Source organism: Sinohyriopsis cumingii, chromosome 15 (genome assembly GCF_028554795.1).
Source record: "Sinohyriopsis cumingii isolate HCF-2022 chromosome 15, ASM2855479v2, whole genome shotgun sequence".
Lineage (NCBI taxonomy): Eukaryota > Metazoa > Mollusca > Bivalvia > Unionida > Unionidae > Sinohyriopsis > Sinohyriopsis cumingii.
Window position 1 is genome coordinate 124,841,430 of NC_142975.1, and position 12,389 is coordinate 124,853,818.

At 33.5% G+C, this 12,389-nt stretch overlaps 1 protein-coding gene across 1 annotated transcript in view; it reads right to left on the reverse strand.

The window, feature by feature from the left end:
- LOC149782685 (uncharacterized) overlaps nt 1–7,717 on the reverse strand; it is a 57,494-nt gene extending 49,777 nt beyond the window's left edge. Inside the window, exon 1 of the mRNA XM_089934176.1 lies at nt 7,578–7,717. The gene's annotated coding sequence lies outside the window, so the exon portion shown is untranslated. The remainder of the gene's footprint in view (nt 1–7,577) is intronic.
- Between the last annotated feature and the right edge of the window lie 4,672 nt (nt 7,718–12,389).

Sequence of the window (12,389 nt, forward strand, 5' to 3'; positions counted from 1 at the left end):
CAGATATGGATATGCACTGACAAAGTTATCAATCAACTTAATGCATCCGCTGAACAGACTTCTGATGTTAATGATCAGCTGACTGTAAAATATCAATATGATTACCATAAAGGTTGTAAAATGTCTGTTTTAGGAGATTTTTGGATGGATTTTGGTACGTATAGGATATGGGAAGATATGGACCAGTATATAGACCCAGCAAAGTCTTTACAACTACTACGGTAACATACATTTGAGTGATGAAGCTGTATAATGTATATTTATCATTTAAGTAGACCAAAAAGGGTCTTAAAACTTGTGTAGTTATGTCACAAAATTTATGAGACTCAGTCAATTCAGTTTTTGATTTAAAATGATTAAAATTCGAATTATTTGTTTCCTTTTGTTTTGATTTTCTGTTGTCTACTATACATGAGTGCTTTGATATTTCAGGTCATAAAGTCTGCAATCAGCAAGAAAGTTAATAAAAACAATGACCCTCAAGATATAATTTAAGTCTGTTGTTGTCATTTGTATTAAAATGAATTTATTTTCCACTATAAATCAGATGGCTGTGGGAAACAAACAATAAACAGACGTTATGTAAAGTCCTAGTTGTGAAAGGGGAGTTACTCTGATATTGCAGTAAGACCAGCAACAAAAAAAATAATCTGATAATGGCATATACTTGTATTAATGTTGGAAATTTAATGTATCATTGTGTTGCACAAAGTGTAATCAACTTGAAAAATGGATGCTACTTCTATGGTACTCATTATGCCACCTGTGCCCTACAGCAAGAGAAACTTATAAGAAAGAATTAAAGAAATGCATTTGTAAATAACCACCCACAATGACTGGAGTTGCTCTGTGATTGTTGCTGAGAATGAATAATCAATATGAGGATGAAAGTACATATCAACCTAAGACTGTTTGAACAACAACCGGTGTTCCAATGAAAAGTAATAAACTGTGTATAATGCAGCTTTCAAGTCAACACCTGTTAAATGCAAAAGCCACCAAAAAACGACATTAACATGCTTCACATTTTGATTCTTATTTGCTAACAAAGATTCGATTTCGTAGTCATTGACCATCACAGTAATCATATGATCTAACTCTTGTATAACATTATCAGACAACAAACTGGCTAAACATTTTGTTAAAGTGATAGAAATTTTAAGAAGATATTGATTCTATCTGAGAACATAGGTTAAGGATATTATTTTGAAACAGTAGTATTCATGGGTTTATTTATCAAATAGTGTACGCGTCAGCAATCCTGACATTTTCCCAAAATAAACTGGTGATTTAGAACTAGTAACCTATGGTCATGTGGTACATATAAGTACACAATATGTGGTGCAATAGATAAAATAAATACTGAAAAGGTAAAAAATATCGAGATACCACAGAACCAGTATCGTCGGAAGCTAGGCCACACCATATTGGTTTTTCCACAGGGGCTCGTATCGTTACTTACAACTGACCTGTCATACATGTACTATTATACGATATTTATGTTGTCGAAATATCTAAAATGGGGAGGCAAGGGTCAAAGGAAACTCGGACTAATGTACTATATAATAACTACAATATAGCATATGCATGACAGGTCCATTGTAAAGAACGATACGAGCCCCAGTGGGTTTTTCAAAGATTTTTTTTTTACCAGTCCTCGAAAATTAATAAGGGTAATAAACTTAGAAGTGTTTTAATCGGAAAGAAATGTAATTGCCAGTACCCAAATAAAATGTAAATTATTTCTTAGTAACGCTGTCAGTATACATACTAATACGAGTACTGCCGTGTAGACAAAATAATGCGATCTTATTACTAAACCACAAAAACTGATAACGGTCATAAATGGGTATGAGGCGTACTGTTTCGTTTAATTTCAGTTCTAATTTAAAAACGTGTCTATTAAAAAATATAAACGTATAAAGAATTCATAGATACGGTTATAATAACAATAATAATAATAATAAAAATAAATAATAATAATAATAAAACTAAAACTACTAGCGAAATAACCTTGCAATTCAACCAATCCACGAAAATTGATAACGCCACCAATGGCGGTCTAATTTCAAATAGAACTTAAAAAATTGTAATAATAAACAAAATAAAATGTAATTACCAGCGCTGAAATGAAACGTACAATGCATTATTAGTAACGGTTCAAGTATATACACAACCGGTCTGATAACATAATACTAAATTTCCAGCAGCACAAGTCTCCACGTCAATGTTATTTTCTATAAACCACAATGTCCAATGAAAACCATCGTTTCAACACAGTCATTTGCATATTTGCATAAATGAATATTTAATGATTGGTAGGATTTCTCCATTATCCCAAGTGATATACACTAACTTTTATATGACGTGTCCAACTGCAAACTGAACAGACCATATATGCTGTCGCATCATGCGCCGGCAGATTTGGGTCTTTGAAGTTTGTTAGGAGTAATCAGTAATCATGCGCTTTTTGTTACGGCATATTAGAATCTTTTTTGTCTGCAGTTTGCCTTGACTTATACGCAAATATATATGGTATTGTTTCAACAGTCAAAACAAAATAATATTGCTTGATAAATAAATATGTACTATGTGTCAATGCATTCGCGTACTGTTTCAATGCATTCGTGTACTGTGTGTCAGTGCATTTTTGTACTTTGTATCAATGCATTTGTATACTGTGTGTCAATGCATTTGTATAATGTATGTCAGTGCATTTGTGTACTGTGTGTCATTGCATTTGAATACTGTGTGTCAGTGCATTCGTGTATTGTGTCAATGTGTTTGTGTACTGTGTGTCAGTGCATTCGTGTACTGTGTGTCAATACATTTGTGTACTGTGTGTCAGTGCATTCGTGTACTGTGTGTCAATGCATATGTGTACTGCGTGTCAATGCATATGCGCCTTTAACCACAATTCTTGCACATGATAGGAATGGTTGTGTATTGTCATGAAATTTACAATAGTTTTATGACATGAGAACTTGTGTATTGTGTGATGAAATTTACAATAGTTTTATGACATGAGTAGTCGTGCATTGTGTGATGAAATTTACAATAATTTCATGACAGGAGTAGCTCTGTATTGTGTATTGAAATCTGGTAGAGAAATAAATGAGAAAGGAATTAATGGCGATACAACGGAATAATGAATATAATTCAAATCCTCCCCAATAAGGAAGTCTGAAATCTTGAATTATTCAACTTTGTTCACGAGCTCTTCTATCTCTTCTTCAAAATATATGTTTATGTGTTTTCGTTGACTATAATATCTCTAGTTTAAGCTCAATGGAACCAATTAGTATGGTGCTCAGAATAGGATAAGTCAAAAGACGAACAAGAAATGAATTAATAAATGTAAAAGATCGCATTCACTGACACCTTCAAGTTTTGTAAAATATTTAAATATCTTGTATAAGTCAATCGATGATTAAAAAATAGTTTCATTATCGTATCTAATTTGATGATACGTTATACTGTTTCTATTTATCCTTTTGGTTATTAATCTAAAATGCTCGTTATTTTGAAAACTTTGTTTTATTGATTTATTACTGTATTTTTGCAACAGTGTATATATATCTTTCTTTTTAATATACACTTTTGTTTCCTCTATGATATCCCAGTATCACTTTTTCGTGTATTTCTTTTGACTGGATCTGTAATTCTCAGCTACATGTTGCGTTTTTCACATACATGACATTTTTGTTCCTTTTTACACAATTATATATCAAATTATTTCACTATTTATAGTAATATTAAAATATGACTTGTAATTAATATATGTTCCGAATTATACTGATATTGAATTAAATTGCAAAATTTCCTTTAAAATAAAAGGAAGGTAAGCAAATTGAATCTAAGGTTGAAAAATAACCGGAGAAAGTAAATTGGTATGAGAGGAAAAGTGGAAAACGTTCACAGGAGTTTTAGTCAAGCCTGAATGTTGAGAGAAAAAACCAAGAAGATTATAAAACATGATAATATATATCTATAACACTACATAAACGAAAATGATACACGTTGGCATTGTCAGATCTAGGACGTCCAAAACGGCACGATCGTTGTTACACGGTATCTTTATCATTTGGCGAGAAAGTAAAGTTGTACCCGTTTGTAAAGCGGATGAGATTACAAAACTTGTACAGAGCAAGTCAGATGAGACCGTGAAAATCAGCACAGCTTCGCCACTCGTTAACATATTACGTTTCTCTGTACGTCACAATGAAACACAATGTTTACGCAGGGAAAGAAATTATTCTCTATAAATTTTAGAATAACACAAATATCGATATTGCAAATAATTTGGTTAAACTTGTAGAATTTCAATGGTGGTTAACATAGACAAAATATCATAAAAGGTTTTGAACTGGATGGAAGCATGGAAGAGAAAAAGTTTCAGCCTCTATAAGTGTGTTTGCGTCTGGCTTGGGATTAGCAGTAATAAGTTCATCGATTTATTCATTTGGCTTTTGCAAGCATTAGTACTGCATGTGTAGGCGTGGTTTTCAAGGCCTTTGAGAAAATGCAGTTTTAAAGCATGATGAAATATGGATATCTGCTATCAGTTAGTTGAACTGATTCGGTGACTTCGTAATCAAAGGCTGTCAGTGATAGCTAGATCAATCACACTGAGTTTATTTTAATTAAGGAAATAGAATAAAAACGTAACAAGGAAAACAAAACCTGAAAATGCAACTCCTTTAAATATAAAAAAGGAAGTGTGAAAATATAAAGGAAAACTAGAAATTGAAAGAGGAAAATAACTACTAGAAAACTTTCAGGAAAGGATACAAACTTAGCCAAACATAAAAAAAGGATGCAAGATTTTTCCAATACAAATATAAATTTTTATACGCATGCACCTTATGACATTCTCTCAAGACTAATGAATGGAATTTTATACTGCAATTGACGGGCTCACTGTCAAAGAAATCTGTTTCGAAAATCCACTTGACAACCTACTCACTTATAGGTCGAGTTCAACTGCTAACAACATTCCTGTAGATCTGCGTCTATGCAATTTGTTATGAGTAACCAGTACAACAACCAAACAAATATGCCGGCAGATCAGGGTATATGCTGTTTGCAGTTGGACTCGACTTATAAGCGAACATAAATGGTAACCGGTAAGCTAGCATATACCTTTTCGGATATTACTGGTTGTGTTTTCTGTTTGTTACCATAGAGATTCTGATCACCTCAAATACAATTCATCCGGTTACTTAAGCGACACGATTGAAAGACGGACGTATAAATCCTAATTGTTATTATTAACTTGTGATGTACATGAATAATATTAAAGATAAAATGGTGAAAATAAAGGATCTATTTGTAATGTTTAAAACACAGTTACATAGTGTGTATCAGCAACTACAATACAACATTTTAGGATACGTTAGCCACAAACTACTGAATCTAAAACGGTTGTGAATTGTTTAAAGATACAAATTCTTACATCTCGACCCAAGTAGATACCCCACCACCAACAAAAACATTTTCTAACTGTTTTAGTTAGCTGCTCATTAAAATGTTTATCGCTGTGACATTTTTGACCTGGCCACGTGCGCTATATTATTAATTAGATTTAAGTTGGTGTTAATTGTTGTTTACGGTATAATATCATTCTCTTCTGCTCTTGTCTCAACATTTAAGGGGAAATATTCAGTTTGTAAGACCTCTGAATTGTATCCTAAAGCTTTTCTACAAAATCGTATAGGTTGAATACAATTCAGTGTTTGATCTTACCGTTGTTATCTGTCCAACTTTACAATATTTTCGATGAAACATGACCGTTCAAGCATCAGATTTAATAGAAATATTGGTCGTTGCCAATGTAAAATCTACTTTGCTTAAATAATTGATGGGCCTTTTCATTGTTTTTCTGCTCAAATTATGCATTTAAATTCGTTTTTAGCTGGAAGAACTATTACATGCAGTTGTATTATGATCCGCAGAACTTCACCTTAATGAAGAGGCCCAAAAGACCCCTTCGAAAGCGTTTAATTGTGAAAAAAAGCTTAGAAAAGGCTAATCGACTTCGAGATTTGTAAGTAAGAGTACTTTTAATTTCCTCTTCCCTCCCCATACCCATCCGCTTTGCCATTATTCAATACTGTGCAAGCGTACCTTTACCTCGGCGAGGTCCGCGACACAACTTCCAGAAAGAAGGGATAAAAATGTCTTGATTAAACTGAAACAGCAATTTACGAGGATGATGGGTCAAAATCACATATTATGAACCAAAAGTGAAAGAACTCTATCCTTAGCATCATCCTTGTAAAACTTAATAACGTTTTTTAAAAAACTTTCAGGTCTGATGTCCATTTCAAAATCAGAACCTTTCAATTTGATAGCGTACAGAAAGGTAGCCGCATTACACGGTCAAGACTTTTAAGACACGCGACTGAATCCGTTGCCTAGCAAATATTGCATTATGCTGAACTTATGCTAGGTAACATATTTTAAAAAATCTCATGTAGTGACGTGCATCAGTAATAAGAACATATCCATAGACATCCATATTTTAATAAAAACCAGCCAAATTAATTTTGCAATCATCAGCAACACAATTATTAAAACAAACGCCAATTATCTAATCCATATATTGTTCCTTCGTCTCCTTGCCAGTATAAATGTGTTTTTTTTTTAAATATATAGTTTATTGCTTCGTAACCAACTGAATCCAGTATGATTGATATCCTAATATTAAATGTCCCTGTCGAAAGCTCCTAAATGTGTTGTTCAGGCAAGCCACTTTTCGACATTTAGAAAAGGCATATAAGCACTATGTAAGTATTATACACCTTCATCTAGATGGTTCTATTGTTTCTTTTTTAAATACATTTTGACGTTTGATGTCAATATCACCTTAACCGTGATGAATACTATTAAAACTAGGATCAGATAAAGTTCCATTCCATGATCTGACTTGGAACCTTTTACACTTTCCCAGTCATAACGTCTTGTCCACCGATATGAATACAGCCTCTTTGCCACGTCTGAGTTACCATTACAACTTTCTAAAACAGCTGTTTTACAAATACTTTTAAAACAATTAATCAACATTATGTGATATCCAGTTTGCTTATATTAAAGGTTAACATGTATTTCATAGTAAGTAATGACTATACGTTATTTAAAAAAAAATAAGAAATTTGTACTTGATGGTCATGTCATTAGTTAATACCTTTCTTTAAGGCTTCATATCTCTTATACTAAAAGTCATAAAAGAGTATTTCAGAGGTTCTGCTTGATTTCATTGACCATGCCTCATTTAGTATCATCAGTACACATTTATGTCGTAAAAGTCAAGCATATTACGACCAAGTTAATTCCATTCTTTGTTACCTCCTGTTCAGTAATGCTTTATTGCGTTTCTGTTTATCCCATCGTCTAAGACAATGAACGTTAATAAGCCATATCTCTCCCTCGATATATATATATATATATATATATATATATATATATATATATATATATATATATATATATATATATATATATATATATATATACTTTGATTGCAAGATAACTTTATTCATAATGAATAAAAAAAGTCCCAAACCATCAATACTCACCAGAAACTGTCTTCCTTGTTGTCAGATCGGAATAATCGTTCAAAGTTTATTGCAAACTGTACGCTACTCCTGTTAAATAAGGCCAAGTTTACTTACGTATGGTACTGCTGATTCATTGTATGCTGACTATTAACGGAAAACCTATTACTTACGAAAAAGGACTATGATCATGTTGGAATGACAGGCTAAACAGTTTTTAAGAAACTGGGATGACCTATTTGCGATAAGACAATTAAGGATTGGTTTCGAATTCTACCGCAATACAAAAAGACGTTCTGTATTTTTCTACTATTTAGTGCAAACTCAAATATACGAAACAAGTTATACACATAATGATTCTAGGAAATACTAAACATATATCAAAAGGCAATCTCGAGTAACATTTTTTATTTATTTAAAAGTTTCTTCGTATACTACTTTTATGATAGTAGAAAAACAAGCAATATTATAAATTATACAAGAATACAATAGATAAAATCGAAGTAGCAGGATCCAAAATTTAATTGAAAGTATATGATGTTATTCTAGATCGAAAATAAAATCTTTTGCAATAGATGAGCAGTCGCAAAGGACGGAATAATGTCTAGTGTGGATTTAGGGGTATTTATTTACAGCACAAACTCTAATATCCTCTTCACTACAAAAGACTGAATTATTAATTGCACTCATAATGAAAGGCAGGGGAACTGAAACAATTTGAAAATTTAAAACACGATTACAAATAATGACAGGGCTGTTAAAAGTATGTCGCGACGTAATCTCGGTCAGGAAACAATTGTAACACAAGAATTCATGTGAAACGTGCGATGTGTATGGGCAGATATACATACAATATTCCCATTGAAGCAAACAACCGACATATGATAACGTAGATTCACGACCCATTAACTGAGGTGTGCTGCGAAGTATTTGTGGAAAAAGAAACGGGGTCAATAGGATGTACAAGATATGGACGTTTTAGGAAAATGTGCTGGCATATTTACTATAAAGGAATGTAGGCAGGAGTTTGAATACCAAAAGATAACTTTTGGTTTAATTATTTTGAATACATGCTCAAGTGTACCAGACAGATTAGACGTGCTCAACAAACACCAAATTATATTCCTTAAAGAATATTTTTCTTTTATACGATTTGTTTGGCATATTTTTAACTTAATAAGAGACAATATTAAGAGTAACCCAAACGTACAAAAAAATAATAAATCGGAGAAACTTCTATCTACATTTGTATGCGCAACTTGTCTAATAACTTTATGGAGTGTAACAAGGTTTAAGCGTGCGGTTTCGGTGGAACTGGTGCAGGCCAACGACTCTAATTAAAGTAGTCTTCTTGTGAAAAATATTAACCAAACTTGTATAGAATTTGCAAACGAAACTCCTCTCCGAACCTAATCAATGATACAATATCCTAACCCTAGCTCTCTGTATTCATCTGATGAACTAAAATTAAAATTTGCACATAAAAGTTTGACGTTGATAAAATTCTGTCCGTAAGCAAATACTGACGTGAACCCAATGTAACATTTTATTTTCAGTTCATAAGCTTTACATCCTACGTTTGTGATATCATTTTCAGTACATTCTATATCAGATGTGCAAAACCTTTTTCGGCATAGGGGGCAGATTGCATTTTCTAAGACCACTCGAGGGCCGCAAACACTAATTTCTTTAATATAATTACCGTTCACGGGCCAGATTTCTGTGTTGTTTTAATTTGCCCTGAGGGCGGGACAGATTACGTTCGCGGGCCGGATCCGGTCCGCGGGTCACGGGTTGTGCACCCTTGTTCTAGATAATATGATATGACCTAAAAAGCTGCACACTTCGTATTAGATATGTACCAGGTTCTGGTTCTGTGTTGTTTCTATACTACCACCACCCTCGGGTAAAGTATCTCTCAACACGTGACATTAACTTACCTAATAACGTAGTTTAGCTATCTATTTATCAGTATCATCTACTCTAGAACACATTCAGTGAATTGTTGTCACTCTCCTACCATGGTGGGGACATGATACCTTAAACTCAAGTGAATATAACATTATAGATAGGAAGGGAAAGTAAGAAAGAAAATACTGAGCTGTAACCTTGACCTTGAAGATATCATCCCTAGTACCGTACACAATAAAACCTTCTAGTCATAATGTGTATGCAAACAAAGTTTCATCCCTTAATCTCAAACGTTTTTGAAGTTATAAAGAGGGAGGAAAGGGTGATCGAAAAAGGAAAATAGTCAGCCGTGACCTTGAAAATGGGATCCACAATGTAGTACGCTAAATATCTTTGTACAAGTATACCAAGTCGAATTCCTTAATCTCAAAGGCCTTTAAAGTTACAAAGAGGAAGGGAAAGGGCGATGAAAAAAGTGAAATACTGAGCCGTGAACTTGATATTAAAGCTTGAAGATACGATTCCCGACGCAGTACACGACACACCTTTAAGTATATTCAGTTTCAGCCCTTCAGCTCATTCGGCTTAAACGGTATATAGCAGATGGGAAAGTTTGATAGAAAAGTACACTATTGACCCCTGACTTTGATCATTAAGACAAATATCTCAGTGCGTGGTAGGTGATATATACTGTTAGAAATGGTGCATAAGTGTATCAGGTTTAATCCCGTAATCTCAAACGGTTTAACGCTATAGAGACAAAGGGAAAGAGTGATGAAAAAAATTGTAAATAGTCACTCGTTACCTTGACCTTAAATGTAATAGTGTATTATACGACACATCTACTAATGATGATATACAAGTATACCAAGTTTGAACCGTTAATCTCATTCAGCTGTAAAGTTTCAAAGGGGGAGTGAAAGTGAGCTGGAAAGTAAATATCAAGAGATGACCTTGACCTTGAAGACAGAACCCCCAATATAGAGTCACATATTGACCTTGACGTTCAAGACAGCCCCCACCTCAAAATGGTGTGTTACATACCTTCTAATGATGTTGTACAAGTATACCAATTTATATTCCTTAAACGGTTTAAAGTTTGTAGAGCGGAAGGGAATGTGTGAGGAAAACGTAAAATATCGTGCCCTGACCTTGACCTTAGATAGGACCCCAATGGATAGTACCTGAGATACCTCCTAGAGATAATGTATAAGTATATCAAGTTTAATCTCTTAAGCTCAAAATGAATTTTAATTTATGGAATGGACGGAATGTATTGAAAATTGTACATATTGACCTTGACCTTCAAGATAAGACCCCTATCGTTGTACTCGACACACCTTCTAGTGATGAAGTATAATTATACCAAGTTTCATTAATTAATCTCAAGAGGCCCTAAGGTTATGAAGAGGACAAAAATAGGCGGTAGAAAACTAAAAATAATGAACCGTGACATTGAAGATATTAACTCCATTGTTTTAGGCGTCACACCTTCTACTGATAATGTATATGTATGGCAAGTTTTTGTCCATAATCTCATATGTCTTTAGTCGGATAGATTGAAAAGTGTGATGGACGCACGTAACGCGGATATTATGTTTCCCGCTTTTTTTCGAAAAGGCGCTAAGCTATAACTAAAACTGAGCTTCCAAACGTTATGAATTATGTAGATAAACCTCTAACCAACAATATTCAATTCAATCGACCATCCCTTGTTTAGCAATTCGATTATTGTGTGATCTGTATTGAAATTTATACATTGCAACTATAATGTCTGGCCAGCGTATCTACGATATCGTACATTCGTAATATCCCGACTGATATGTCAGGGGAAGTATAGACAAGTAGGCAATGTGTGTGTGTGTGTGTGTCCGTCTCTGCCCCTAACCGACTGACTGATCCCCCCTTCTTCCGAACCATCCCAGAATTATTTACCGAAAAGAAGCAGGGTCATTTAGAATCAGTAAGTAATAATCTTTCAGGAAACTGGGATCGTCTTGTTAACGAGAAGGCAATTGTAAAACATTGATTTCTAATTTTACCAGTGTGTGTGTGTGTGTGTGTGTGGAAACCAAAAGCTCTTGAACAATTTACATAATCAGACATTAGTGTATAAAAATGTATTTCTTAGTCTTTATATCTATCTAATCAACCTAATCGAATCTGACAATCTAGTGCCTAAGTATCCGACTTCCTTTTACCATGGGAATGTGGAAATCTAAAAAAAAATACCATTCACTTCCTTTACAGTTAACTTTAAAAAGATTAATTGTTGTATATTCATATTGTTACATTTTTTCTTGTATGGATTTACAGTCGTCCGTCATTCCACCTGTGTGTGCATACATACCTTTATACGTAAATCTATAGAAAAATATGATACCTTCTTACCTACCTACCTATATCGACACACACATGCATACAATATGTGCTTACAAACAGATACATACCTATACAATGCAGATGTAATGACTGGCATACAAACATATTAATACAGGGAAATTTCCCCGAACTGGATACTGCTGGGCAATATATGTCAGTGTTTTGCGAAATCCCTTTAACATCTCATTTTATCTATTACTAGAATCAAACGAGCCGGGTGTATACATGGGTACTGTATGTTAGAATGAAAAATTGCTTGCTTGTATACAAGGGTATTGTATTTTAGAATCAAAATAGCTGTCCAATAGTACAAAAATAAAGCTGCAAACATATTTCCTAATAGTTGTATTATTAGTAACTGTCAATTCATAAGTAAGCATCTGTTTATAGATCCTACGCAATATTACGTTCTAAACATCATTCAAAAGACCCTATGCACGTACACCAAATCCAGCAATAGATAATTACTACAACCTACAATCATGAATAAAAATTACAAAAATTATAGATAAAATCACGAACCAGGAATTATAACAATAT